General features: G+C 48.6%; 16 non-coding genes and 2 pseudogenes across 16 annotated transcripts; all 18 read left to right on the forward strand.

Annotated features, from left to right (window-relative positions):
• Positions 1-816: 816 nt before the first annotated feature.
• On the forward strand, positions 817-1,007 carry LOC142278189 (U2 spliceosomal RNA). Its single transcript, XR_012741234.1, has one exon. It is a non-coding gene; the product is annotated as a U2 spliceosomal RNA (small nuclear RNA).
• A 1,117-nt stretch (positions 1,008-2,124) lies between these two features.
• Positions 2,125-2,315, forward strand: LOC142278201 (U2 spliceosomal RNA). Its single transcript, XR_012741242.1, has one exon. It is a non-coding gene; the product is annotated as a U2 spliceosomal RNA (small nuclear RNA).
• Positions 2,316-3,432: 1,117 nt separating this feature from the next.
• On the forward strand, positions 3,433-3,623 carry LOC142278209 (U2 spliceosomal RNA). Its single transcript, XR_012741243.1, has one exon. It is a non-coding gene; the product is annotated as a U2 spliceosomal RNA (small nuclear RNA).
• A 1,117-nt stretch (positions 3,624-4,740) lies between these two features.
• Positions 4,741-4,931, forward strand: LOC142278210 (U2 spliceosomal RNA). Its single transcript, XR_012741244.1, has one exon. It is a non-coding gene; the product is annotated as a U2 spliceosomal RNA (small nuclear RNA).
• A 1,117-nt stretch (positions 4,932-6,048) lies between these two features.
• On the forward strand, positions 6,049-6,138 carry LOC142278202 (U2 spliceosomal RNA; annotated as a pseudogene).
• A 5,445-nt stretch (positions 6,139-11,583) lies between these two features.
• On the forward strand, positions 11,584-11,788 carry LOC142278169 (U2 spliceosomal RNA; annotated as a pseudogene).
• Positions 11,789-12,905: 1,117 nt separating this feature from the next.
• On the forward strand, positions 12,906-13,096 carry LOC142278156 (U2 spliceosomal RNA). The gene has a single exon (XR_012741206.1). It is a non-coding gene; the product is annotated as a U2 spliceosomal RNA (small nuclear RNA).
• A 1,117-nt stretch (positions 13,097-14,213) lies between these two features.
• LOC142278211 (U2 spliceosomal RNA) lies at positions 14,214-14,404 on the forward strand. Its single transcript, XR_012741245.1, has one exon. It is a non-coding gene; the product is annotated as a U2 spliceosomal RNA (small nuclear RNA).
• A 1,117-nt stretch (positions 14,405-15,521) lies between these two features.
• LOC142278212 (U2 spliceosomal RNA) lies at positions 15,522-15,712 on the forward strand. Its single transcript, XR_012741246.1, has one exon. It is a non-coding gene; the product is annotated as a U2 spliceosomal RNA (small nuclear RNA).
• A 1,117-nt stretch (positions 15,713-16,829) lies between these two features.
• LOC142278213 (U2 spliceosomal RNA) lies at positions 16,830-17,020 on the forward strand. Its single transcript, XR_012741247.1, has one exon. It is a non-coding gene; the product is annotated as a U2 spliceosomal RNA (small nuclear RNA).
• A 1,117-nt stretch (positions 17,021-18,137) lies between these two features.
• On the forward strand, positions 18,138-18,328 carry LOC142278216 (U2 spliceosomal RNA). The gene has a single exon (XR_012741249.1). It is a non-coding gene; the product is annotated as a U2 spliceosomal RNA (small nuclear RNA).
• Positions 18,329-19,445: 1,117 nt separating this feature from the next.
• Positions 19,446-19,636, forward strand: LOC142278217 (U2 spliceosomal RNA). The gene has a single exon (XR_012741250.1). It is a non-coding gene; the product is annotated as a U2 spliceosomal RNA (small nuclear RNA).
• Positions 19,637-20,753: 1,117 nt separating this feature from the next.
• Positions 20,754-20,944, forward strand: LOC142278218 (U2 spliceosomal RNA). The gene has a single exon (XR_012741251.1). It is a non-coding gene; the product is annotated as a U2 spliceosomal RNA (small nuclear RNA).
• Positions 20,945-22,061: 1,117 nt separating this feature from the next.
• LOC142278219 (U2 spliceosomal RNA) lies at positions 22,062-22,252 on the forward strand. Its single transcript, XR_012741252.1, has one exon. It is a non-coding gene; the product is annotated as a U2 spliceosomal RNA (small nuclear RNA).
• Positions 22,253-23,369: 1,117 nt separating this feature from the next.
• Positions 23,370-23,560, forward strand: LOC142278220 (U2 spliceosomal RNA). The gene has a single exon (XR_012741253.1). It is a non-coding gene; the product is annotated as a U2 spliceosomal RNA (small nuclear RNA).
• Positions 23,561-24,677: 1,117 nt separating this feature from the next.
• Positions 24,678-24,868, forward strand: LOC142278221 (U2 spliceosomal RNA). Its single transcript, XR_012741254.1, has one exon. It is a non-coding gene; the product is annotated as a U2 spliceosomal RNA (small nuclear RNA).
• A 1,117-nt stretch (positions 24,869-25,985) lies between these two features.
• LOC142278222 (U2 spliceosomal RNA) lies at positions 25,986-26,176 on the forward strand. Its single transcript, XR_012741255.1, has one exon. It is a non-coding gene; the product is annotated as a U2 spliceosomal RNA (small nuclear RNA).
• Positions 26,177-27,293: 1,117 nt separating this feature from the next.
• Positions 27,294-27,484, forward strand: LOC142278223 (U2 spliceosomal RNA). Its single transcript, XR_012741256.1, has one exon. It is a non-coding gene; the product is annotated as a U2 spliceosomal RNA (small nuclear RNA).
• The last annotated feature ends 418 nt before the right edge of the window (positions 27,485-27,902 follow it).

The following is a 27,902-nucleotide window of genomic DNA, read 5'->3' on the forward strand; positions in this document are numbered from 1 at the left end:
CCACTCCAAATAAAGTTACCTGTTGTTACCTGAACGTCAAATACTAAGAATGGGCGGCCTATGAAAGAATTAGTACTTTCATTAAGTATACTAAACCGGCTAATTGGGAATAGACAAACTGTAAAAAGCCCTCTGAGAAAGCCCCTCTCTAACCTTTGTTAGTAAGCTTTTCTGTAGCCTGCCTGTTGATGTATTTTCGGTTTGAACAGTGCACAACATGAAGAGACGGAACACTGGCGGCTTGTCACAATGCCCCCCGATGACATCACAATAGCGCTGCTGCCTAGAAAACAAGCTGCGCAGAAGAAGTTGTTCTTTGGGTGGGAGGGTGGGCTAGTGGAAGGAGGGGGCAATCTCTTTTTTTCCCGGGTGGTAGGGGGATGACAGGAGAAGGGAAGCGGGTGGTGAGAAAGGTACAGAGGGCAGGGTTTGGGGGCTGGGAAGGAAAGGGAAAAGATTAGGGTTTGGGGATGATGAAAGGGCTTTCTACGGGTAAGGATGGCAAAGGGTGGCAGTGACGGAAAGTCAGGCAACCTGTCCTGTCCGTCTTTTTGTATCGTGAATTGGAAAGACTGCAAGGGGGAGGGGAGTTGCTTGCGCCCTAAAGGAGGAGTTATTCAGATTCATTGCAGTGGGCGGCGGCTGCAAAACGCACCATTCTTCTTGTTTTTGCTCTGCAAAGCAGCCTTTTCAAGGGTTGGCTTGGGTGACAAAATGTCTTGTGTAGGCGTGGGTTTGTCTCCCTCTCGCTCTCTCTCCCTAAGATGTGTCCGGCATAGGCCAGGGTGCCACTCGAGGCCCAAACCAATTCTGGTTATCGCTTCTCGGCCTTTTGGCTAAGATCAAGTGTAGTATCTGTTCTTATCAGTTTAATATCTGATACGTCCCCTATCTGGGGACCATATATTAAATGGATTTTTAGAACAGGGAGATGGAAAAAGAGCTTGCTCTGTCCACTCCACGCATTGACCTGGTATTGCAGTACCTCCAGGAACGGTGCACCCCTTCTTAACCCAGTTTCCAAAAGCAGAACTCGATTCACCTGATTCATATTAGCCCGATTAGCGAATTGAAATGAATTTTTATCTAACACACTTTTTACTTGCTTTATTCATCCAAATAGAAAACTCATCACCACTCAACTTCACCAACTCTGCTATGTCCCGTGCAGTATCTTGTTGTCAGTCTAATCTAGATCATGTGTAATTGAATGGAATAGATCCCTTTTGGACAAAGTGGAGTCAGATGCTGCAGTGACCACAGGTGTGAGAGGATCTACAATTGGCATCTGGTGTTATCTCTCTGCTTCCACTCCAAATAAAGTTACCTGTTGTTACCTGAACGTCAAATACTAAGAATGGGCGGCCTATGAAAGAATTAGTACTTTCATTAAGTATACTAAACCGGCTAATTGGGAATAGACAAACTGTAAAAAGCCCTCTGAGAAAGCCCCTCTCTAACCTTTGTTAGTAAGCTTTTCTGTAGCCTGCCTGTTGATGTATTTTCGGTTTGAACAGTGCACAACATGAAGAGACGGAACACTGGCGGCTTGTCACAATGCCCCCCGATGACATCACAATAGCGCTGCTGCCTAGAAAACAAGCTGCGCAGAAGAAGTTGTTCTTTGGGTGGGAGGGTGGGCTAGTGGAAGGAGGGGGCAATCTCTTTTTTTCCCGGGTGGTAGGGGGATGACAGGAGAAGGGAAGCGGGTGGTGAGAAAGGTACAGAGGGCAGGGTTTGGGGGCTGGGAAGGAAAGGGAAAAGATTAGGGTTTGGGGATGATGAAAGGGCTTTCTACGGGTAAGGATGGCAAAGGGTGGCAGTGACGGAAAGTCAGGCAACCTGTCCTGTCCGTCTTTTTGTATCGTGAATTGGAAAGACTGCAAGGGGGAGGGGAGTTGCTTGCGCCCTAAAGGAGGAGTTATTCAGATTCATTGCAGTGGGCGGCGGCTGCAAAACGCACCATTCTTCTTGTTTTTGCTCTGCAAAGCAGCCTTTTCAAGGGTTGGCTTGGGTGACAAAATGTCTTGTGTAGGCGTGGGTTTGTCTCCCTCTCGCTCTCTCTCCCTAAGATGTGTCCGGCATAGGCCAGGGTGCCACTCGAGGCCCAAACCAATTCTGGTTATCGCTTCTCGGCCTTTTGGCTAAGATCAAGTGTAGTATCTGTTCTTATCAGTTTAATATCTGATACGTCCCCTATCTGGGGACCATATATTAAATGGATTTTTAGAACAGGGAGATGGAAAAAGAGCTTGCTCTGTCCACTCCACGCATTGACCTGGTATTGCAGTACCTCCAGGAACGGTGCACCCCTTCTTAACCCAGTTTCCAAAAGCAGAACTCGATTCACCTGATTCATATTAGCCCGATTAGCGAATTGAAATGAATTTTTATCTAACACACTTTTTACTTGCTTTATTCATCCAAATAGCAAACTCATCACCACTCAACTTCACCAACTCTGCTATGTCCCGTGCAGTATCTTGTTGTCAGTCTAATCTAGATCATGTGTAATTGAATGGAATAGATCCCTTTTGGACAAAGTGGAGTCAGATGCTGCAGTGACCACAGGTGTGAGAGGATCTACAATTGGCATCTGGTGTTATCTCTCTGCTTCCACTCCAAATAAAGTTACCTGTTGTTACCTGAACGTCAAATACTAAGAATGGGCGGCCTATGAAAGAATTAGTACTTTCATTAAGTATACTAAACCGGCTAATTGGGAATAGACAAACTGTAAAAAGCCCTCTGAGAAAGCCCCTCTCTAACCTTTGTTAGTAAGCTTTTCTGTAGCCTGCCTGTTGATGTATTTTCGGTTTGAACAGTGCACAACATGAAGAGACGGAACACTGGCGGCTTGTCACAATGCCCCCCGATGACATCACAATAGCGCTGCTGCCTAGAAAACAAGCTGCGCAGAAGAAGTTGTTCTTTGGGTGGGAGGGTGGGCTAGTGGAAGGAGGGGGCAATCTCTTTTTTTCCCGGGTGGTAGGGGGATGACAGGAGAAGGGAAGCGGGTGGTGAGAAAGGTACAGAGGGCAGGGTTTGGGGGCTGGGAAGGTAAGGGAAAAGATTAGGGTTTGGGGATGATGAAAGGGCTTTCTACGGGTAAGGATGGCAAAGGGTGGCAGTGACGGAAAGTCAGGCAACCTGTCCTGTCCGTCTTTTTGTATCGTGAATTGGAAAGACTGCAAGGGGGAGGGGAGTTGCTTGCGCCCTAAAGGAGGAGTTATTCAGATTCATTGCAGTGGGCGGCGGCTGCAAAACGCACCATTCTTCTTGTTTTTGCTCTGCAAAGCAGCCTTTTCAAGGGTTGGCTTGGGTGACAAAATGTCTTGTGTAGGCGTGGGTTTGTCTCCCTCTCGCTCTCTCTCCCTAAGATGTGTCCGGCATAGGCCAGGGTGCCACTCGAGGCCCAAACCAATTCTGGTTATCGCTTCTCGGCCTTTTGGCTAAGATCAAGTGTAGTATCTGTTCTTATCAGTTTAATATCTGATACGTCCCCTATCTGGGGACCATATATTAAATGGATTTTTAGAACAGGGAGATGGAAAAAGAGCTTGCTCTGTCCACTCCACGCATTGACCTGGTATTGCAGTACCTCCAGGAACGGTGCACCCCTTCTTAACCCAGTTTCCAAAAGCAGAACTCGATTCACCTGATTCATATTAGCCCGATTAGCGAATTGAAATGAATTTTTATCTAACACACTTTTTACTTGCTTTATTCATCCAAATAGCAAACTCATCACCACTCAACTTCACCAACTCTGCTATGTCCCGTGCAGTATCTTGTTGTCAGTCTAATCTAGATCATGTGTAATTGAATGGAATAGATCCCTTTTGGACAAAGTGGAGTCAGATGCTGCAGTGACCACAGGTGTGAGAGGATCTACAATTGGCATCTGGTGTTATCTCTCTGCTTCCACTCCAAATAAAGTTACCTGTTGTTACCTGAACGTCAAATACTAAGAATGGGCGGCCTATGAAAGAATTAGTACTTTCATTAAGTATACTAAACCGGCTAATTGGGAATAGACAAACTGTAAAAAGCCCTCTGAGAAAGCCCCTCTCTAACCTTTGTTAGTAAGCTTTTCTGTAGCCTGCCTGTTGATGTATTTTCGGTTTGAACAGTGCACAACATGAAGAGACGGAACACTGGCGGCTTGTCACAATGCCCCCCGATGACATCACAATAGCGCTGCTGCCTAGAAAACAAGCTGCGCAGAAGAAGTTGTTCTTTGGGTGGGAGGGTGGGCTAGTGGAAGGAGGGGGCAATCTCTTTTTTTCCCGGGTGGTAGGGGGATGACAGGAGAAGGGAAGCGGGTGGTGAGAAAGGTACAGAGGGCAGGGTTTGGGGGCTGGGAAGGAAAGGGAAAAGATTAGGGTTTGGGGATGATGAAAGGGCTTTCTACGGGTAAGGATGGCAAAGGGTGGCAGTGACGGAAAGTCAGGCAACCTGTCCTGTCCGTCTTTTTGTATCGTGAATTGGAAAGACTGCAAGGGGGAGGGGAGTTGCTTGCGCCCTAAAGGAGGAGTTATTCAGATTCATTGCAGTGGGCGGCGGCTGCAAAACGCACCATTCTTCTTGTTTTTGCTCTGCAAAGCAGCCTTTTCAAGGGTTGGCTTGGGTGACAAAATGTCTTGTGTAGGCGTGGGTTTGTCTCCCTCTCGCTCTCTCTCCCTAAGATGTGTCCGGCATAGGCCAGGGTGCCACTCGAGGCCCAAACCAATTCTGGTTATCGCTTCTCGGCCTTTTGGCTAAGATCAAGTGTAGTATCTGTTCTTATCAGTTTAATATCTGATACGTCCCCTATCTGGGGACCATATATTAAATGGATTTTTAGAACAGGGAGATGGAAAAAGAGCTTGCTCTGTCCACTCCACGCATTGACCTGGTATTGCAGTACCTCCAGGAACGGTGCACCCCTTCTTAACCCAGTTTCCAAAAGCAGAACTCGATTCACCTGATTCATATTAGCCCGATTAGCGAATTGAAATGAATTTTTATCTAACACACTTTTTACTTGCTTTATTCATCCAAATAGCAAACTCATCACCACTCAACTTCACCAACTCTGCTATGTCCCGTGCAGTATCTTGTTGTCAGTCTAATCTAGATCATGTGTAATTGAATGGAATAGATCCCTTTTGGACAAAGTGGAGTCAGATGCTGCAGTGACCACAGGTGTGAGAGGATCTACAATTGGCATCTGGTGTTATCTCTCTGCTTCCACTCCAAATAAAGTTACCTGTTGTTACCTGAACGTCAAATACTAAGAATGGGCGGCCTATGAAAGAATTAGTACTTTCATTAAGTATACTAAACCGGCTAATTGGGAATAGACAAACTGTAAAAAGCCCTCTGAGAAAGCCCCTCTCTAACCTTTGTTAGTAAGCTTTTCTGTAGCCTGCCTGTTGATGTATTTTCGGTTTGAACAGTGCACAACATGAAGAGACGGAACACTGGCGGCTTGTCACAATGCCCCCCGATGACATCACAATAGCGCTGCTGCCTAGAAAACAAGCTGCGCAGAAGAAGTTGTTCTTTGGGTGGGAGGGTGGGCTAGTGGAAGGAGGGGGCAATCTCTTTTTTTCCTGGGTGGTAGGGGGATGACAGGAGAAGGGAAGCGGGTGGTGAGAAAGGTACAGAGGGCAGGGTTTGGGGGCTGGGAAGGAAAGGGAAAAGATTAGGGTTTGGGGATGATGAAAGGGCTTTCTACGGGTAAGGATGGCAAAGGGTGGCAGTGACGGAAAGTCAGGCAACCTGTCCTGTCCGTCTTTTTGTATCGTGAATTGGAAAGACTGCAAGGGGGAGGGGAGTTGCTTGCGCCCTAAAGGAGGAGTTATTCAGATTCATTGCAGTGGGCGGCGGCTGCAAAACGCACCATTCTTCTTGTTTTTGCTCTGCAAAGCAGCCTTTTCAAGGGTTGGCTTGGGTGACAAAATGTCTTGTGTAGGCGTGGGTTTGTCTCCCTCTCGCTCTCTCTCCCTAAGATGTGTCCGGCATAGGCCAGGGTGCCACTCGAGGCCCAAACCAATTCTGGTTATCGCTTCTCGGCCTTTTGGCTAAGATCAAGTGTAGTATCTGTTCTTATCAGAACAAACTGAGCTAGCTACACTTGACGAGAGACGATCAGGGAGACAAGCTCCGAAGCCCAGCCGAGACCGGAAGAGGGAGATCGGACGGAAGAAGAGCTTGGAAGAAAGAAGCAAGAAGACGAAGGCTCGGAGAAGACTTGGGGAGACCAGAGGAACTTCGAGGAGGAACACAGCGGGAGAAGACACCCGGAGAAGAATCCAAGATCCAGCTCCGGGAACTCAAGCAGGAACCAGCCATGGCAAGCAAGCCAGAGAAGGCAGCCAGGAAGGCTCAGGACCCAGGGACCTCCAGGAAGGCTCATCCAGAGGCTTCTTCGGCCCAAGAGGCCCCCACCTCCGACGCCAGCCAGCCGGAGGGAGCCCGGACGCCGCCTGAAAAGGCTCCAACCCTGGAGCCTTGGATGCGGCAGACGGTCGCCCTGAAGCTAAAGGCGGTGGATGGTAGGTTGCCGGACATGTCCAGCGACGTGTTCTGCAAGAAGATGATTCTGGATCAGGGCTTCTCCAGGGCGGAAACCCTGAGTGTCCAGACCTTCATGACTGGCATTTTTCTGGTAACCTTTGCCACGGTGAATGCCTGCAGGAGATACTGGGAGGCGATGAACGCAGCGATGCCGGACTCCCCTTTTCATTCTTTTTTAGGATCCTGTCCTATACAGAGGGATGAGAAGAGGATCACGGTCTCCATGCGGAACCCGCACACCCCAGGAAGAGACATCTCCACGTTCCTGGGACGTCTCTGCACAGTGGTGAGGGAGCCATCCCACATCCTTAACGGCAACGGATTCTGGACGGGTAAGTGGTCAGTAACCGTTCGACTCCACAGGGAACCAGCATCCGAGGATGGTCTCCAGCACCTGCCCCCGACATTCTCTCTGGGAAACTCCTATGGTCTCATCTACTACCCGGACATGCCACACAACTGCAGGAAATGTGGCGGGAAAGGGCATTCGATGAAGACCTGCAAGGAGGACGCCTGCAGGGTTTGCCGGGTGACAGGACACAGCTCCAAGGACTGCCCAAAGAAGAAGACTTGCAACCTATGTGGACAGGCGGACCACCTTTACAAGGACTGCCCACAGCGGGAGAAATCCTGGGCAAGGGTTGCCGCGGCGACCCAGTATCGGGTAGTCACAGCTTCGTCGACCAAGGCAGCTACGACCAAGGCCACAGAGGCCAAGGACAAGGCGGCCAAGAACCCGGCGACCGTGGCTCCAGCCGATGCCCCAGCAGCCACGGAGTCCAGGGAAAAGAAGGGTAAGAAAACTGCTGCCCCCCCCCCTGGTCCCCCCCCCCTGTCACCCCTGTCCAAACCCCTCCCCCCCCGGCCAACCCTACTGAGGATTCCACTACCTCCACCTCATTTCCCTACTCCTCAGCTGGTCTCCTCACCCCCCCCCCAAAGCCCACTCTCCCTCCCCAGACCATGAGAGCAGAGGGCCTCAGCACTCTTGCACTTTTCACCGAGGAGGATTTTCCAGCTCTTGTCTCCTCAGGTACAGGCCAAAGGAAAAGGAAGGTGGAAGATAGTCCTGTCGCAGAACCTTCCAAGCTGTTCATTGTGGACCTTAACCCACCCCAGGAAGAGGAGGATGGCCTCCTCCCAGAACCGGACGTGTTGGAGCAGATGGTGGAGTCCCTTGTGGCCGAAGAAGAAATGGAGGAGTCGGAAGCCACTGAGGCACCATCCCTGCTCGATCAGCTAGAAGAAGAGGGTCTGCTGGAGATACCCTTACCAGCAGGTGCCAAAGAGGAAGAACCACCCGACCGGAGTGGTAACTAAGGCACACCGCCTGCGCTAACTTTCTCTTTCCTCCAATGACTGCTAACATTAACATCTTTTCCATTAATGTTAGGAGCATCAGAGACAAGTTCCGACGTCAGACAATTTTTGCGTTCCTTAACACTCAGTCTAGTGATGTATTTTTCCTGCAGGAATGCTCCCTTCCCTCCTCTAGGTCCTTCAACCATCTGGCCAGGGAGTGGACCCATGGCCCATCCTACTGGTCCGGCGGAGGCGACTGTAGGTCCGCGGGGGTCGCCGTGCTGATCAGGGGAAGCGCCTTCACATTGGACTCTGTTCAGGAAATCGTCTGCGGCAGGTTACTGCTCGTGGATGGCACCTGGGCGGGAGAACCTGTCAGGTTCATCAATGTGTATGCTTCTCCTGTGAAGAGCGATCGACTGGAGCTCCTCCAAGCCCTGCGCCCTCAGCTCGCTACCGCCAGGACGGTAGTGATGGCCGGGGATTTCAACTGCCCGATTGAGGAGGACGGACGCAGTTCAGGAACGGCTGCCAAGTTGGACGTCACATCCAAACTGCTCATTGAGATGGTGACCGAAGCCTCTCTTGTGGACGTTGTTGGCTCCATCGGACACGGATCCGTGAACTATTCATGGTGCCGATCCGATGGCTCGCTGCGTTCCAGGATTGACTTTGTGTTTACCTCTCGGGCGGTTGGGCGGAGTGGGCACTCGATGGTCCCCTGCTTCTTCTCTGACCACAGAGCCATTCACTTTCAAGGTGTGCTGGGCCATGGCTTCCCCATTGGCCCGGGCTCCTGGAAGCTGAACTGCTCTCTGCTGGAAAAGGGTGAGATTCTGGAGGAGCTTAGAGCTGCCTACTCCACGTGGCGGGCCTACAAGGCGGGCTTCCAGTCTGTTTCTGACTGGTGGGAATACGTTAAACTCGAGTTCCGTTTCTTCTTTCAGGCAAAGAGTCAACAACAGGCGTGTCTGAAGAGGAGGGACTTCAGGAGACTCCAGCGTGAGCTGCGTTCCCTGCAGGACCTTCTTCGATGTGGCTGGGACGTGAGAGAGGAGCTGGAGGAGACTAAGAGGAGCCTGAAAAGGCACTTCGAGGAGGAGTCCGAGCGAATTGTCTTCCGTTCCAAAGTGGAGAACCTGGAGAAGGGTGAGAAATGTAACTCGTTCTTTTTCAGGAAACTCCACGCCGGTCACACGCCCATGAATGAACTACGAGACGAGAGTGGAAGCATGCGACGCGGGAAAGAGAACGTGATGAAGGTCGTCAGCGACTTCTACAGCGAACTCTACGCCCGCAAGACTACTGACCCCGAGGCCGCCGATAAGTTCCTGTCAGGTATCACTAACCATCTTGACCCTGCAGACGCGGCGGCCATGGATGTTCCTCTGACGGTGGACGAGCTGCTCTCGGCCGCCAAATCCTTTAGTTCTGGCAGGACACCGGGCAGTGACGGCCTCCCAGCAGAGCTCTATGTAGCGCTGGGAGACCTAATCTGTCCGGACCTGTTAGGGCTGTATGAGGAGATGGTGGTGGAGGGCAGAATGCCTCCATCTCTGAGGGAAGGAATGGTCACGATCCTGTACAAGCGTAAAGGAGAGAGGTGCGACCTGAAGAATTGGCGTCCCATCACCCTTCTGAACGTCGACTACAAGATCCTGGCCAAGACGATGGCAACGAGATTGAAGACTGTTATCGGACGGATCATCCACCCGGATCAGACCTGCGGCATCCCCGGACGTCGCATCGCAGACAGCCTGGCTCTCATGCGGGACACGGTCGAGTACATCAAAGCCCGCCGGGTGCACGCAGCCCTGATCTCGTTGGATCAGGAAAAGGCCTTCGACCGTGTTTCCCATGAGTTCCTGGGCAAAGCTCTGCACAGGTTAGGTTTGGGGAACATGTTTTGCTTGTATGTCCAACTAATGTATTTTGATATTCACAGCTCGGTGTTGGTAAACGGCTGGAAGACTGACCCCTTCCCGGTCCTCTCAGGGGTCAGACAAGGCTGTCCTCTGTCACCTCTTCTTTTTGTTTGTGTTATAGAACTCTTTGCAGAGGCTATCCGGCGGAATGGAGAGATCAGAGGGATCACCGCACCAGGACCAGAACGCTTCGAGGTCAAGTGCTCGCTCTACATGGACGACGTGACCGTCTTCTGCGCGGACCGGCGCTCAGTCGACACCCTCGTCCAGACCTGTGAGACCTTCGGACGGGCTTCGGGAGCCAAAGTCAACTGCGGGAAGTCGGAAGCCATGCTCTTCGGGGACTGGCAGCCGGCCTCTTCCGCCCCCTTCCCTTTCAGCATCCAGCCGGATTTCATCAAGGTTCTTGGAGTCTGGTTCGGGAAGGAAGGAGCAGCCCTCAAGTCCTGGGAGGAACGCTTGACCAAGATCACCCAACGGATCGGTCTGTGGAGCCTCAGACGCCTCACCTGTGAGGGCAAAGCACTGGTCCTGCGTAACGAGGTACTGCCCGTGCTGCAGTACACGGCCCAGGCCTGGCCCCCCCTTGCCACCGTGTGCAGGGCCATTACCAGGACGGTGTTTCGTTTTGTCTGGGGATCCAAGATGGACAGAGTAAAGCGGAGCATCATGTACAAGGATCCTCGCAAGGGTGGGAAGGGCGTACCCGATATCCCCACCCTCCTGCGATCCTCCTTCGTATGTGACTGCGTTCGCCGAACTCTGCGAGTCAAGAGAGGTTCCGCGGGTGGGTCCATGTCTCGCTTCTTCCTGCTCCCCCTTTGGAGACGGTTAGGCTGGGACAAGTGGGACAGCTCCTTCCCCTACAACTGGACGGCGCCATGGTTCTACGGAGACGTGGTTCGGTTTGTGAGGGAACACCAACTGGAGGGACTCAAGCCTGATTTGTGGAAGCCAAAGACTATCCACAAACTCATCAGAGCCAAGGACGAAATGGAGAACATTCCAGGACTTCATCACGACACACTGGAGACTGTTTGGACAAACGTGTCATCGGCTGGATTGACCAACGGGCACAAGGACTTGTCATGGATGGCGATACAGGGCGGACTGCCCGTCCGGTCATTCATGCACGCCCGGAACCTGTGCAAAACCCGGTACTGCCCAAGGTGCCCCTTCGTGGAGGAAACATCGCTGCACGCCTTTTGGGACTGCCGTTTCGCACAGCGCCTGTTGGTTGCCCTGGAGGATGACCTGAGGAACTCCGTCCCCAGAGGGAGCCTATCGTACCATTCCGTACTTTATGGACTCTTCCCTGGGACTCACACCGTTGGAGCCATCCAGGAGGCTTGGCGCCTTATGAACTGCTTTAAGGACGCTATTTGGGTCGCCAGGAACCGGCTCATCTTGAAGAGGGAGAGGATGTCTATCCAGGATTGCCGCAGGCTGATCCACAGCCTGCTCAGAGACTATTCCATCATGGACAGTCCGGACGACAGCGCCGAGGAGGAGGTTTAGACCTCTTCCATGCCCCCTCCCTCCTTTTCCCGTTATGTGCGTCTTTCAATAAAGCTTCGGGCCTGTGATTTCCCCACCCTATCCCCCTTTTCCCCTACCCCCATCCCCCAATCGCCGGTTCGTCGTTATTTATTGTCTAACTTTTTCTTTCAGCTTGAGTGTTATGGATAAGCATAGGAGCGTGATGTATAGTTTAGTGCGTCGTACTCTATGGCTATGTAAGAAGGATTGTATATTTCTGTGTGTACGGGGCTGCGGCACTGTACACGGTTTGTTACCTTTTTGTGAGTAGTGCATGATAATAAAGATGCTGTTAAATCAAAAAATCTGTTCTTATCAGTTTAATATCTGATACGTCCCCTATCTGGGGACCATATATTAAATGGATTTTTAGAACAGGGAGATGGAAAAAGAGCTTGCTCTGTCCACTCCACGCATTGACCTGGTATTGCAGTACCTCCAGGAACGGTGCACCCCTTCTTAACCCAGTTTCCAAAAGCAGAACTCGATTCACCTGATTCATATTAGCCCGATTAGCGAATTGAAATGAATTTTTATCTAACACACTTTTTACTTGCTTTATTCATCCAAATAGCAAACTCATCACCACTCAACTTCACCAACTCTGCTATGTCCCGTGCAGTATCTTGTTGTCAGTCTAATCTAGATCATGTGTAATTGAATGGAATAGATCCCTTTTGGACAAAGTGGAGTCAGATGCTGCAGTGACCACAGGTGTGAGAGGATCTACAATTGGCATCTGGTGTTATCTCTCTGCTTCCACTCCAAATAAAGTTACCTGTTGTTACCTGAACGTCAAATACTAAGAATGGGCGGCCTATGAAAGAATTAGTACTTTCATTAAGTATACTAAACCGGCTAATTGGGAATAGACAAACTGTAAAAAGCCCTCTGAGAAAGCCCCTCTCTAACCTTTGTTAGTAAGCTTTTCTGTAGCCTGCCTGTTGATGTATTTTCGGTTTGAACAGTGCACAACATGAAGAGACGGAACACTGGCGGCTTGTCACAATGCCCCCCGATGACATCACAATAGCGCTGCTGCCTAGAAAACAAGCTGCGCAGAAGAAGTTGTTCTTTGGGTGGGAGGGTGGGCTAGTGGAAGGAGGGGGCAATCTCTTTTTTTCCTGGGTGGTAGGGGGATGACAGGAGAAGGGAAGCGGGTGGTGAGAAAGGTACAGAGGGCAGGGTTTGGGGGCTGGGAAGGAAAGGGAAAAGATTAGGGTTTGGGGATGATGAAAGGGCTTTCTACGGGTAAGGATGGCAAAGGGTGGCAGTGACGGAAAGTCAGGCAACCTGTCCTGTCCGTCTTTTTGTATCGTGAATTGGAAAGACTGCAAGGGGGAGGGGAGTTGCTTGCGCCCTAAAGGAGGAGTTATTCAGATTCATTGCAGTGGGCGGCGGCTGCAAAACGCACCATTCTTCTTGTTTTTGCTCTGCAAAGCAGCCTTTTCAAGGGTTGGCTTGGGTGACAAAATGTCTTGTGTAGGCGTGGGTTTGTCTCCCTCTCGCTCTCTCTCCCTAAGATGTGTCCGGCATAGGCCAGGGTGCCACTCGAGGCCCAAACCAATTCTGGTTATCGCTTCTCGGCCTTTTGGCTAAGATCAAGTGTAGTATCTGTTCTTATCAGTTTAATATCTGATACGTTCCCTATCTGGGGACCATATATTAAATGGATTTTTAGAACAGGGAGATGGAAAAAGAGCTTGCTCTGTCCACTCCACGCATTGACCTGGTATTGCAGTACCTCCAGGAACGGTGCACCCCTTCTTAACCCAGTTTTCAAAAGCAGAACTCGATTCACCTGATTCATATTAGCCCGATTAGCGAATTGAAATGAATTTTTATCTAACACACTTTTTACTTGCTTTATTCATCCAAATAGCAAACTCATCACCACTCAACTTCACCAACTCTGCTATGTCCCGTGCAGTATCTTGTTGTCAGTCTAATCTAGATCATGTGTAATTGAATGGAATAGATCCCTTTTGGACAAAGTGGAGTCAGATGCTGCAGTGACCACAGGTGTGAGAGGATCTACAATTGGCATCTGGTGTTATCTCTCTGCTTCCACTCCAAATAAAGTTACCTGTTGTTACCTGAACGTCAAATACTAAGAATGGGCGGCCTATGAAAGAATTAGTACTTTCATTAAGTATACTAAACCGGCTAATTGGGAATAGACAAACTGTAAAAAGCCCTCTGAGAAAGCCCCTCTCTAACCTTTGTTAGTAAGCTTTTCTGTAGCCTGCCTGTTGATGTATTTTCGGTTTGAACAGTGCACAACATGAAGAGACGGAACACTGGCGGCTTGTCACAATGCCCCCCGATGACATCACAATAGCGCTGCTGCCTAGAAAACAAGCTGCGCAGAAGAAGTTGTTCTTTGGGTGGGAGGGTGGGCTAGTGGAAGGAGGGGGCAATCTCTTTTTTTCCCGGGTGGTAGGGGGATGACAGGAGAAGGGAAGCGGGTGGTGAGAAAGGTACAGAGGGCAGGGTTTGGGGGCTGGGAAGGAAAGGGAAAAGATTAGGGTTTGGGGATGATGAAAGGGCTTTCTACGGGTAAGGATGGCAAAGGGTGGCAGTGACGGAAAGTCAGGCAACCTGTCCTGTCCGTCTTTTTGTATCGTGAATTGGAAAGACTGCAAGGGGGAGGGGAGTTGCTTGCGCCCTAAAGGAGGAGTTATTCAGATTCATTGCAGTGGGCGGCGGCTGCAAAACGCACCATTCTTCTTGTTTTTGCTCTGCAAAGCAGCCTTTTCAAGGGTTGGCTTGGGTGACAAAATGTCTTGTGTAGGCGTGGGTTTGTCTCCCTCTCGCTCTCTCTCCCTAAGATGTGTCCGGCATAGGCCAGGGTGCCACTCGAGGCCCAAACCAATTCTGGTTATCGCTTCTCGGCCTTTTGGCTAAGATCAAGTGTAGTATCTGTTCTTATCAGTTTAATATCTGATACGTCCCCTATCTGGGGACCATATATTAAATGGATTTTTAGAACAGGGAGATGGAAAAAGAGCTTGCTCTGTCCACTCCACGCATTGACCTGGTATTGCAGTACCTCCAGGAACGGTGCACCCCTTCTTAACCCAGTTTCCAAAAGCAGAACTCGATTCACCTGATTCATATTAGCCCGATTAGCGAATTGAAATGAATTTTTATCTAACACACTTTTTACTTGCTTTATTCATCCAAATAGCAAACTCATCACCACTCAACTTCACCAACTCTGCTATGTCCCGTGCAGTATCTTGTTGTCAGTCTAATCTAGATCATGTGTAATTGAATGGAATAGATCCCTTTTGGACAAAGTGGAGTCAGATGCTGCAGTGACCACAGGTGTGAGAGGATCTACAATTGGCATCTGGTGTTATCTCTCTGCTTCCACTCCAAATAAAGTTACCTGTTGTTACCTGAACGTCAAATACTAAGAATGGGCGGCCTATGAAAGAATTAGTACTTTCATTAAGTATACTAAACCGGCTAATTGGGAATAGACAAACTGTAAAAAGCCCTCTGAGAAAGCCCCTCTCTAACCTTTGTTAGTAAGCTTTTCTGTAGCCTGCCTGTTGATGTATTTTCGGTTTGAACAGTGCACAACATGAAGAGACGGAACACTGGCGGCTTGTCACAATGCCCCCCGATGACATCACAATAGCGCTGCTGCCTAGAAAACAAGCTGCGCAGAAGAAGTTGTTCTTTGGGTGGGAGGGTGGGCTAGTGGAAGGAGGGGGCAATCTCTTTTTTTCCCGGGTGGTAGGGGGATGACAGGAGAAGGGAAGCGGGTGGTGAGAAAGGTACAGAGGGCAGGGTTTGGGGGCTGGGAAGGAAAGGGAAAAGATTAGGGTTTGGGGATGATGAAAGGGCTTTCTACGGGTAAGGATGGCAAAGGGTGGCAGTGACGGAAAGTCAGGCAACCTGTCCTGTCCGTCTTTTTGTATCGTGAATTGGAAAGACTGCAAGGGGGAGGGGAGTTGCTTGCGCCCTAAAGGAGGAGTTATTCAGATTCATTGCAGTGGGCGGCGGCTGCAAAACGCACCATTCTTCTTGTTTTTGCTCTGCAAAGCAGCCTTTTCAAGGGTTGGCTTGGGTGACAAAATGTCTTGTGTAGGCGTGGGTTTGTCTCCCTCTCGCTCTCTCTCCCTAAGATGTGTCCGGCATAGGCCAGGGTGCCACTCGAGGCCCAAACCAATTCTGGTTATCGCTTCTCGGCCTTTTGGCTAAGATCAAGTGTAGTATCTGTTCTTATCAGTTTAATATCTGATACGTCCCCTATCTGGGGACCATATATTAAATGGATTTTTAGAACAGGGAGATGGAAAAAGAGCTTGCTCTGTCCACTCCACGCATTGACCTGGTATTGCAGTACCTCCAGGAACGGTGCACCCCTTCTTAACCCAGTTTCCAAAAGCAGAACTCGATTCACCTGATTCATATTAGCCCGATTAGCGAATTGAAATGAATTTTTATCTAACACACTTTTTACTTGCTTTATTCATCCAAATAGCAAACTCATCACCACTCAACTTCACCAACTCTGCTATGTCCCGTGCAGTATCTTGTTGTCAGTCTAATCTAGATCATGTGTAATTGAATGGAATAGATCCCTTTTGGACAAAGTGGAGTCAGATGCTGCAGTGACCACAGGTGTGAGAGGATCTACAATTGGCATCTGGTGTTATCTCTCTGCTTCCACTCCAAATAAAGTTACCTGTTGTTACCTGAACGTCAAATACTAAGAATGGGCGGCCTATGAAAGAATTAGTACTTTCATTAAGTATACTAAACCGGCTAATTGGGAATAGACAAACTGTAAAAAGCCCTCTGAGAAAGCCCCTCTCTAACCTTTGTTAGTAAGCTTTTCTGTAGCCTGCCTGTTGATGTATTTTCGGTTTGAACAGTGCACAACATGAAGAGACGGAACACTGGCGGCTTGTCACAATGCCCCCCGATGACATCACAATAGCGCTGCTGCCTAGAAAACAAGCTGCGCAGAAGAAGTTGTTCTTTGGGTGGGAGGGTGGGCTAGTGGAAGGAGGGGGCAATCTCTTTTTTTCCCGGGTGGTAGGGGGATGACAGGAGAAGGGAAGCGGGTGGTGAGAAAGGTACAGAGGGCAGGGTTTGGGGGCTGGGAAGGAAAGGGAAAAGATTAGGGTTTGGGGATGATGAAAGGGCTTTCTACGGGTAAGGATGGCAAAGGGTGGCAGTGACGGAAAGTCAGGCAACCTGTCCTGTCCGTCTTTTTGTATCGTGAATTGGAAAGACTGCAAGGGGGAGGGGAGTTGCTTGCGCCCTAAAGGAGGAGTTATTCAGATTCATTGCAGTGGGCGGCGGCTGCAAAACGCACCATTCTTCTTGTTTTTGCTCTGCAAAGCAGCCTTTTCAAGGGTTGGCTTGGGTGACAAAATGTCTTGTGTAGGCGTGGGTTTGTCTCCCTCTCGCTCTCTCTCCCTAAGATGTGTCCGGCATAGGCCAGGGTGCCACTCGAGGCCCAAACCAATTCTGGTTATCGCTTCTCGGCCTTTTGGCTAAGATCAAGTGTAGTATCTGTTCTTATCAGTTTAATATCTGATACGTCCCCTATCTGGGGACCATATATTAAATGGATTTTTAGAACAGGGAGATGGAAAAAGAGCTTGCTCTGTCCACTCCACGCATTGACCTGGTATTGCAGTACCTCCAGGAACGGTGCACCCCTTCTTAACCCAGTTTCCAAAAGCAGAACTCGATTCACCTGATTCATATTAGCCCGATTAGCGAATTGAAATGAATTTTTATCTAACACACTTTTTACTTGCTTTATTCATCCAAATAGCAAACTCATCACCACTCAACTTCACCAACTCTGCTATGTCCCGTGCAGTATCTTGTTGTCAGTCTAATCTAGATCATGTGTAATTGAATGGAATAGATCCCTTTTGGACAAAGTGGAGTCAGATGCTGCAGTGACCACAGGTGTGAGAGGATCTACAATTGGCATCTGGTGTTATCTCTCTGCTTCCACTCCAAATAAAGTTACCTGTTGTTACCTGAACGTCAAATACTAAGAATGGGCGGCCTATGAAAGAATTAGTACTTTCATTAAGTATACTAAACCGGCTAATTGGGAATAGACAAACTGTAAAAAGCCCTCTGAGAAAGCCCCTCTCTAACCTTTGTTAGTAAGCTTTTCTGTAGCCTGCCTGTTGATGTATTTTCGGTTTGAACAGTGCACAACATGAAGAGACGGAACACTGGCGGCTTGTCACAATGCCCCCCGATGACATCACAATAGCGCTGCTGCCTAGAAAACAAGCTGCGCAGAAGAAGTTGTTCTTTGGGTGGGAGGGTGGGCTAGTGGAAGGAGGGGGCAATCTCTTTTTTTCCCGGGTGGTAGGGGGATGACAGGAGAAGGGAAGCGGGTGGTGAGAAAGGTACAGAGGGCAGGGTTTGGGGGCTGGGAAGGAAAGGGAAAAGATTAGGGTTTGGGGATGATGAAAGGGCTTTCTACGGGTAAGGATGGCAAAGGGTGGCAGTGACGGAAAGTCAGGCAACCTGTCCTGTCCGTCTTTTTGTATCGTGAATTGGAAAGACTGCAAGGGGGAGGGGAGTTGCTTGCGCCCTAAAGGAGGAGTTATTCAGATTCATTGCAGTGGGCGGCGGCTGCAAAACGCACCATTCTTCTTGTTTTTGCTCTGCAAAGCAGCCTTTTCAAGGGTTGGCTTGGGTGACAAAATGTCTTGTGTAGGCGTGGGTTTGTCTCCCTCTCGCTCTCTCTCCCTAAGATGTGTCCGGCATAGGCCAGGGTGCCACTCGAGGCCCAAACCAATTCTGGTTATCGCTTCTCGGCCTTTTGGCTAAGATCAAGTGTAGTATCTGTTCTTATCAGTTTAATATCTGATACGTCCCCTATCTGGGGACCATATATTAAATGGATTTTTAGAACAGGGAGATGGAAAAAGAGCTTGCTCTGTCCACTCCACGCATTGACCTGGTATTGCAGTACCTCCAGGAACGGTGCACCCCTTCTTAACCCAGTTTCCAAAAGCAGAACTCGATTCACCTGATTCATATTAGCCCGATTAGCGAATTGAAATGAATTTTTATCTAACACACTTTTTACTTGCTTTATTCATCCAAATAGCAAACTCATCACCACTCAACTTCACCAACTCTGCTATGTCCCGTGCAGTATCTTGTTGTCAGTCTAATCTAGATCATGTGTAATTGAATGGAATAGATCCCTTTTGGACAAAGTGGAGTCAGATGCTGCAGTGACCACAGGTGTGAGAGGATCTACAATTGGCATCTGGTGTTATCTCTCTGCTTCCACTCCAAATAAAGTTACCTGTTGTTACCTGAACGTCAAATACTAAGAATGGGCGGCCTATGAAAGAATTAGTACTTTCATTAAGTATACTAAACCGGCTAATTGGGAATAGACAAACTGTAAAAAGCCCTCTGAGAAAGCCCCTCTCTAACCTTTGTTAGTAAGCTTTTCTGTAGCCTGCCTGTTGATGTATTTTCGGTTTGAACAGTGCACAACATGAAGAGACGGAACACTGGCGGCTTGTCACAATGCCCCCCGATGACATCACAATAGCGCTGCTGCCTAGAAAACAAGCTGCGCAGAAGAAGTTGTTCTTTGGGTGGGAGGGTGGGCTAGTGGAAGGAGGGGGCAATCTCTTTTTTTCCCGGGTGGTAGGGGGATGACAGGAGAAGGGAAGCGGGTGGTGAGAAAGGTACAGAGGGCAGGGTTTGGGGGCTGGGAAGGAAAGGGAAAAGATTAGGGTTTGGGGATGATGAAAGGGCTTTCTACGGGTAAGGATGGCAAAGGGTGGCAGTGACGGAAAGTCAGGCAACCTGTCCTGTCCGTCTTTTTGTATCGTGAATTGGAAAGACTGCAAGGGGGAGGGGAGTTGCTTGCGCCCTAAAGGAGGAGTTATTCAGATTCATTGCAGTGGGCGGCGGCTGCAAAACGCACCATTCTTCTTGTTTTTGCTCTGCAAAGCAGCCTTTTCAAGGGTTGGCTTGGGTGACAAAATGTCTTGTGTAGGCGTGGGTTTGTCTCCCTCTCGCTCTCTCTCCCTAAGATGTGTCCGGCATAGGCCAGGGGGCCACTCGAGGCCCAAACCAATTCTGGTTATCGCTTCTCGGCCTTTTGGCTAAGATCAAGTGTAGTATCTGTTCTTATCAGTTTAATATCTGATACGTCCCCTATCTGGGGACCATATATTAAATGGATTTTTAGAACAGGGAGATGGAAAAAGAGCTTGCTCTGTCCACTCCACGCATTGACCTGGTATTGCAGTACCTCCAGGAACGGTGCACCCCTTCTTAACCCAGTTTCCAAAAGCAGAACTCGATTCACCTGATTCATATTAGCCCGATTAGCGAATTGAAATGAATTTTTATCTAACACACTTTTTACTTGCTTTATTCATCCAAATAGCAAACTCATCACCACTCAACTTCACCAACTCTGCTATGTCCCGTGCAGTATCTTGTTGTCAGTCTAATCTAGATCATGTGTAATTGAATGGAATAGATCCCTTTTGGACAAAGTGGAGTCAGATGCTGCAGTGACCACAGGTGTGAGAGGATCTACAATTGGCATCTGGTGTTATCTCTCTGCTTCCACTCCAAATAAAGTTACCTGTTGTTACCTGAACGTCAAATACTAAGAATGGGCGGCCTATGAAAGAATTAGTACTTTCATTAAGTATACTAAACCGGCTAATTGGGAATAGACAAACTGTAAAAAGCCCTCTGAGAAAGCCCCTCTCTAACCTTTGTTAGTAAGCTTTTCTGTAGCCTGCCTGTTGATGTATTTTCGGTTTGAACAGTGCACAACATGAAGAGACGGAACACTGGCGGCTTGTCACAATGCCCCCCGATGACATCACAATAGCGCTGCTGCCTAGAAAACAAGCTGCGCAGAAGAAGTTGTTCTTTGGGTGGGAGGGTGGGCTAGTGGAAGGAGGGGGCAATCTCTTTTTTTCCCGGGTGGTAGGGGGATGACAGGAGAAGGGAAGCGGGTGGTGAGAAAGGTACAGAGGGCAGGGTTTGGGGGCTGGGAAGGAAAGGGAAAAGATTAGGGTTTGGGGATGATGAAAGGGCTTTCTACGGGTAAGGATGGCAAAGGGTGGCAGTGACGGAAAGTCAGGCAACCTGTCCTGTCCGTCTTTTTGTATCGTGAATTGGAAAGACTGCAAGGGGGAGGGGAGTTGCTTGCGCCCTAAAGGAGGAGTTATTCAGATTCATTGCAGTGGGCGGCGGCTGCAAAACGCACCATTCTTCTTGTTTTTGCTCTGCAAAGCAGCCTTTTCAAGGGTTGGCTTGGGTGACAAAATGTCTTGTGTAGGCGTGGGTTTGTCTCCCTCTCGCTCTCTCTCCCTAAGATGTGTCCGGCATAGGCCAGGGTGCCACTCGAGGCCCAAACCAATTCTGGTTATCGCTTCTCGGCCTTTTGGCTAAGATCAAGTGTAGTATCTGTTCTTATCAGTTTAATATCTGATACGTCCCCTATCTGGGGACCATATATTAAATGGATTTTTAGAACAGGGAGATGGAAAAAGAGCTTGCTCTGTCCACTCCACGCATTGACCTGGTATTGCAGTACCTCCAGGAACGGTGCACCCCTTCTTAACCCAGTTTCCAAAAGCAGAACTCGATTCACCTGATTCATATTAGCCCGATTAGCGAATTGAAATGAATTTTTATCTAACACACTTTTTACTTGCTTTATTCATCCAAATAGCAAACTCATCACCACTCAACTTCACCAACTCTGCTATGTCCCGTGCAGTATCTTGTTGTCAGTCTAATCTAGATCATGTGTAATTGAATGGAATAGATCCCTTTTGGACAAAGTGGAGTCAGATGCTGCAGTGACCACAGGTGTGAGAGGATCTACAATTGGCATCTGGTGTTATCTCTCTGCTTCCACTCCAAATAAAGTTACCTGTTGTTACCTGAACGTCAAATACTAAGAATGGGCGGCCTATGAAAGAATTAGTACTTTCATTAAGTATACTAAACCGGCTAATTGGGAATAGACAAACTGTAAAAAGCCCTCTGAGAAAGCCCCTCTCTAACCTTTGTTAGTAAGCTTTTCTGTAGCCTGCCTGTTGATGTATTTTCGGTTTGAACAGTGCACAACATGAAGAGACGGAACACTGGCGGCTTGTCACAATGCCCCCCGATGACATCACAATAGCGCTGCTGCCTAGAAAACAAGCTGCGCAGAAGAAGTTGTTCTTTGGGTGGGAGGGTGGGCTAGTGGAAGGAGGGGGCAATCTCTTTTTTTCCCGGGTGGTAGGGGGATGACAGGAGAAGGGAAGCGGGTGGTGAGAAAGGTACAGAGGGCAGGGTTTGGGGGCTGGGAAGGAAAGGGAAAAGATTAGGGTTTGGGGATGATGAAAGGGCTTTCTACGGGTAAGGATGGCAAAGGGTGGCAGTGACGGAAAGTCAGGCAACCTGTCCTGTCCGTCTTTTTGTATCGTGAATTGGAAAGACTGCAAGGGGGAGGGGAGTTGCTTGCGCCCTAAAGGAGGAGTTATTCAGATTCATTGCAGTGGGCGGCGGCTGCAAAACGCACCATTCTTCTTGTTTTTGGTCTGCAAAGCAGCCTTTTCAAGGGTTGGCTTGGGTGACAAAATGTCTTGTGTAGGCGTGGGTTTGTCTCCCTCTCGCTCTCTCTCCCTAAGATGTGTCCGGCATAGGCCAGGGTGCCACTCGAGGCCCAAACCAATTCTGGTTATCGCTTCTCGGCCTTTTGGCTAAGATCAAGTGTAGTATCTGTTCTTATCAGTTTAATATCTGATACGTCCCCTATCTGGGGACCATATATTAAATGGATTTTTAGAACAGGGAGATGGAAAAAGAGCTTGCTCTGTCCACTCCACGCATTGACCTGGTATTGCAGTACCTCCAGGAACGGTGCACCCCTTCTTAACCCAGTTTCCAAAAGCAGAACTCGATTCACCTGATTCATATTAGCCCGATTAGCGAATTGAAATGAATTTTTATCTAACACACTTTTTACTTGCTTTATTCATCCAAATAGCAAACTCATCACCACTCAACTTCACCAACTCTGCTATGTCCCGTGCAGTATCTTGTTGTCAGTCTAATCTAGATCATGTGTAATTGAATGGAATAGATCCCTTTTGGACAAAGTGGAGTCAGATGCTGCAGTGACCACAGGTGTGAGAGGATCTACAATTGGCATCTGGTGTTATCTCTCTGCTTCCACTCCAAATAAAGTTACCTGTTGTTACCTGAACGTCAAATACTAAGAATGGGCGGCCTATGAAAGAATTAGTACTTTCATTAAGTATACTAAACCGGCTAATTGGGAATAGACAAACTGTAAAAAGCCCTCTGAGAAAGCCCCTCTCTAACCTTTGTTAGTAAGCTTTTCTGTAGCCTGCCTGTTGATGTATTTTCGGTTTGAAAAGTGCACAACATGAAGAGACGGAACACTGGCGGCTTGTCACAATGCCCCCCGATGACATCACAATAGCGCTGCTGCCTAGAAAACAAGCTGCGCAGAAGAAGTTGTTCTTTGGGTGGGAGGGTGGGCTAGTGGAAGGAGGGGGCAATCTCTTTTTTTCCCGGGTGGTAGGGGGATGACAGGAGAAGGGAAGCGGGTGGTGAGAAAGGTACAGAGGGCAGGGTTTGGGGGCTGGGAAGGAAAGGGAAAAGATTAGGGTTTGGGGATGATGAAAGGGCTTTCTACGGGTAAGGATGGCAAAGGGTGGCAGTGACGGAAAGTCAGGCAACCTGTCCTGTCCGTCTTTTTGTATCGTGAATTGGAAAGACTGCAAGGGGGAGGGGAGTTGCTTGCGCCCTAAAGGAGGAGTTATTCAGATTCATTGCAGTGGGCGGCGGCTGCAAAACGCACCATTCTTCTTGTTTTTGCTCTGCAAAGCAGCCTTTTCAAGGGTTGGCTTGGGTGACAAAATGTCTTGTGTAGGCGTGGGTTTGTCTCCCTCTCGCTCTCTCTCCCTAAGATGTGTCCGGCATAGGCCAGGGTGCCACTCGAGGCCCAAACCAATTCTGGTTATCGCTTCTCGGCCTTTTGGCTAAGATCAAGTGTAGTATCTGTTCTTATCAGTTTAATATCTGATACGTCCCCTATCTGGGGACCATATATTAAATGGATTTTTAGAACAGGGAGATGGAAAAAGAGCTTGCTCTGTCCACTCCACGCATTGACCTGGTATTGCAGTACCTCCAGGAACGGTGCACCCCTTCTTAACCCAGTTTCCAAAAGCAGAACTCGATTCACCTGATTCATATTAGCCCGATTAGCGAATTGAAATGAATTTTTATCTAACACACTTTTTACTTGCTTTATTCATCCAAATAGCAAACTCATCACCACTCAACTTCACCAACTCTGCTATGTCCCGTGCAGTATCTTGTTGTCAGTCTAATCTAGATCATGTGTAATTGAATGGAATAGATCCCTTTTGGACAAAGTGGAGTCAGATGCTGCAGTGACCACAGGTGTGAGAGGATCTACAATTGGCATCTGGTGTTATCTCTCTGCTTCCACTCCAAATAAAGTTACCTGTTGTTACCTGAACGTCAAATACTAAGAATGGGCGGCCTATGAAAAAATTAGTACTTTCATTAAGTATACTAAACCGGCTAATTGGGAATAGACAAACTGTAAAAAGCCCTCTGAGAAAGCCCCTCTCTAACCTTTGTTAGTAAGCTTTTCTGTAGCCTGCCTGTTGATGTATTTTCGGTTTGAACAGTGCACAACATGAAGAGACGGAACACTGGCGGCTTGTCACAATGCCCCCCGATGACATCACAATAGCGCTGCTGCCTAGAAAACAAGCTGCGCAGAAGAAGTTGTTCTTTGGGTGGGAGGGTGGGCTAGTGGAAGGAGGGGGCAATCTCTTTTTTTCCCGGGTGGTAGGGGGATGACAGGAGAAGGGAAGCGGGTGGTGAGAAAGGTACAGAGGGCAGGGTTTGGGGGCTGGGAAGGAAAGGGAAAAGATTAGGGTTTGGGGATGATGAAAGGGCTTTCTACGGGTAAGGATGGCAAAGGGTGGCAGTGACGGAAAGTCAGGCAACCTGTCCTGTCCGTCTTTTTGTATCGTGAATTGGAAAGACTGCAAGGGGGAGGGGAGTTGCTTGCGCCCTAAAGGAGGAGTTATTCAGATTCATTGCAGTGGGCGGCGGCTGCAAAACGCACCATTCTTCTTGTTTTTGCTCTGCAAAGCAGCCTTTTCAAGGGTTGGCTTGGGTGACAAAATGTCTTGTGTAGGCGTGGGTTTGTCTCCCTCTCGCTCTCTCTCCCTAAGATGTGTCCGGCATAGGCCAGGGTGCCACTCGAGGCCCAAACCAATTCTGGTTATCGCTTCTCGGCCTTTTGGCTAAGATCAAGTGTAGTATCTGTTCTTATCAGTTTAATATCTGATACGTCCCCTATCTGGGGACCATATATTAAATGGATTTTTAGAACAGGGAGATGGAAAAAGAGCTTGCTCTGTCCACTCCACGCATTGACCTGGTATTGCAGTACCTCCAGGAACGGTGCACCCCTTCTTAACCCAGTTTCCAAAAGCAGAACTCGATTCACCTGATTCATATTAGCCCGATTAGCGAATTGAAATGAATTTTTATCTAACACACTTTTTACTTGCTTTATTCATCCAAATAGCAAACTCATCACCACTCAACTTCACCAACTCTGCTATGTCCCGTGCAGTATCTTGTTGTCAGTCTAATCTAGATCATGTGTAATTGAATGGAATAGATCCCTTTTGGACAAAGTGGAGTCAGATGCTGCAGTGACCACAGGTGTGAGAGGATCTACAATTGGCATCTGGTGTTATCTCTCTGCTTCCACTCCAAATAAAGTTACCTGTTGTTACCTGAACGTCAAATACTAAGAATGGGCGGCCTATGAAAGAATTAGTACTTTCATTAAGTATACTAAACCGGCTAATTGGGAATAGACAAACTGTAAAAAGCCCTCTGAGAAAGCCCCTCTCTAACCTTTGTTAGTAAGCTTTTCTGTAGCCTGCCTGTTGATGTATTTTCGGTTTGAACAGTGCACAACATGAAGAGACGGAACACTGGCGGCTTGTCACAATGCCCCCCGATGACATCACAATAGCGCTGCTGCCTAGAAAACAAGCTGCGCAGAAGAAGTTGTTCTTTGGGTGGGAGGGTGGGCTAGTGGAAGGAGGGGGCAATCTCTTTTTTTCCCGGGTGGTAGGGGGATGACAGGAGAAGGGAAGCGGGTGGTGAGAAAGGTACAGAGGGCAGGGTTTGGGGGCTGGGAAGGAAAGGGAAAAGATTAGGGTTTGGGGATGATGAAAGGGCTTTCTACGGGTAAGGATGGCAAAGGGTGGCAGTGACGGAAAGTCAGGCAACCTGTCCTGTCCGTCTTTTTGTATCGTGAATTGGAAAGACTGCAAGGGGGAGGGGAGTTGCTTGCGCCCTAAAGGAGGAGTTATTCAGATTCATTGCAGTGGGCGGCGGCTGCAAAACGCACCATTCTTCTTGTTTTTGCTCTGCAAAGCAGCCTTTTCAAGGGTTGGCTTGGGTGACAAAATGTCTTGTGTAGGCGTGGGTTTGTCTCCCTCTCGCTCTCTCTCCCTAAGATGTGTCCGGCATAGGCCAGGGTGCCACTCGAGGCCCAAACCAATTCTGGTTATCGCTTCTCGGCCTTTTGGCTAAGATCAAGTGTAGTATCTGTTCTTATCAGTTTAATATCTGATACGTCCCCTATCTGGGGACCATATATTAAATGGATTTTTAGAACAGGGAGATGGAAAAAGAGCTTGCTCTGTCCACTCCACGCATTGACCTGGTATTGCAGTACCTCCAGGAACGGTGCACCCCTTCTTAACCCAGTTTCCAAAAGCAGAACTCGATTCACCTGATTCATATTAGCCCGATTAGCGAATTGAAATGAATTTTTATCTAACACACTTTTTACTTGCTTTATTCATCCAAATAGCAAACTCATCACCACTCAACTTCACCAACTCTGCTATGTCCCGTGCAGTATCTTGTTGTCAGTCTAATCTAGATCATGTGTAATTGAATGGAATAGATCCCTTTTGGACAAAGTGGAGTCAGATGCTGCAGTGACCACAGGTGTGAGAGGATCTACAATTGGCATCTGGTGTTATCTCTCTGCTTCCACTCCAAATAAAGTTACCTGTTGTTACCTGAACGTCAAATACTAAGAATGGGCGGCCTATGAAAGAATTAGTACTTTCATTAAGTATACTAAACCGGCTAATTGGGAATAGACAAACTGTAAAAAGCCCTCTGAGAAAGCCCCTCTCTAACCTTTGTTAGTAAGCTTTTCTGTAGCCTGCCTGTTGATGTATTTTCGGTTTGAACAGTGCACAACATGAAGAGACGGAACACTGGCGGCTTGTCACAATGCCCCCCGATGACATCACAATAGCGCTGCTGCCTAGAAAACAAGCTGCGCAGAAGAAGTTGTTCTTTGGGTGGGAGGGTGGGCTAGTGGAAGGAGGGGGCAATCTCTTTTTTTCCCGGGTGGTAGGGGGATGACAGGAGAAGGGAAGCGGGTGGTGAGAAAGGTACAGAGGGCAGGGTTTGGGGGCTGGGAAGGAAAGGGAAAAGATTAGGGTTTGGGGATGATGAAAGGGCTTTCTACGGGTAAGGATGGCAAAGGGTGGCAGTGACGGAAAGTCAGGCAACCTGTCCTGTCCGTCTTTTTGTATCGTGAATTGGAAAGACTGCAAGGGGGAGGGGAGTTGCTTGCGCCCTAAAGGAGGAGTTATTCAGATTCATTGCAGTGGGCGGCGGCTGCAAAACGCACCATTCTTCTTGTTTTTGCTCTGCAAAGCAGCCTTTTCAAGGGTTGGCTTGGGTGACAAAATGTCTTGTGTAGGCGTGGGTTTGTCTCCCTCTCGCTCTCTCTCCCTAAGATGTGTCCGGCATAGGCCAGGGTGCCACTCGAGGCCCAAACCAATTCTGGTTATCGCTTCTCGGCCTTTTGGCTAAGATCAAGTGTAGTATCTGTTCTTATCAGTTTAATATCTGATACGTCCCCTATCTGGGGACCATATATTAAATGGATTTTTAGAACAGGGAGATGGAAAAAGAGCTTGCTCTGTCCACTCCACGCATTGACCTGGTATTGCAGTACCTCCAGGAACGGTGCACCCCTTCTTAACCCAGTTTCCAAAAGCAGAACTCGATTCACCTGATTCATATTAGCCCGATTAGCGAATTGAAATGAATTTTTATCTAACACACTTTTTACTTGCTTTATTCATCCAAATAGCAAACTCATCACCACTCAACTTCACCAACTCTGCTATGTCCCGTGCAGTATCTTGTTGTCAGTCTAATCTAGATCATGTGTAATTGAATGGAATAGATCCCTTTTGGACAAAGTGGAGTCAGATGCTGCAGTGACCACAGGTGTGAGAGGATCTACAATTGGCATCTGGTGTTATCTCTCTGCTTCCACTCCAAATAAAGTTACCTGTTGTTACCTGAACGTCAAATACTAAGAATGGGCGGCCTATGAAAGAATTAGTACTTTCATTAAGTATACTAAACCGGCTAATTGGGAATAGACAA

This window comes from Anomaloglossus baeobatrachus, unplaced genomic scaffold, assembly GCF_048569485.1.
Source record: "Anomaloglossus baeobatrachus isolate aAnoBae1 unplaced genomic scaffold, aAnoBae1.hap1 Scaffold_416, whole genome shotgun sequence".
NCBI classification, from domain to species: Eukaryota; Metazoa; Chordata; class Amphibia; order Anura; family Aromobatidae; genus Anomaloglossus; species Anomaloglossus baeobatrachus.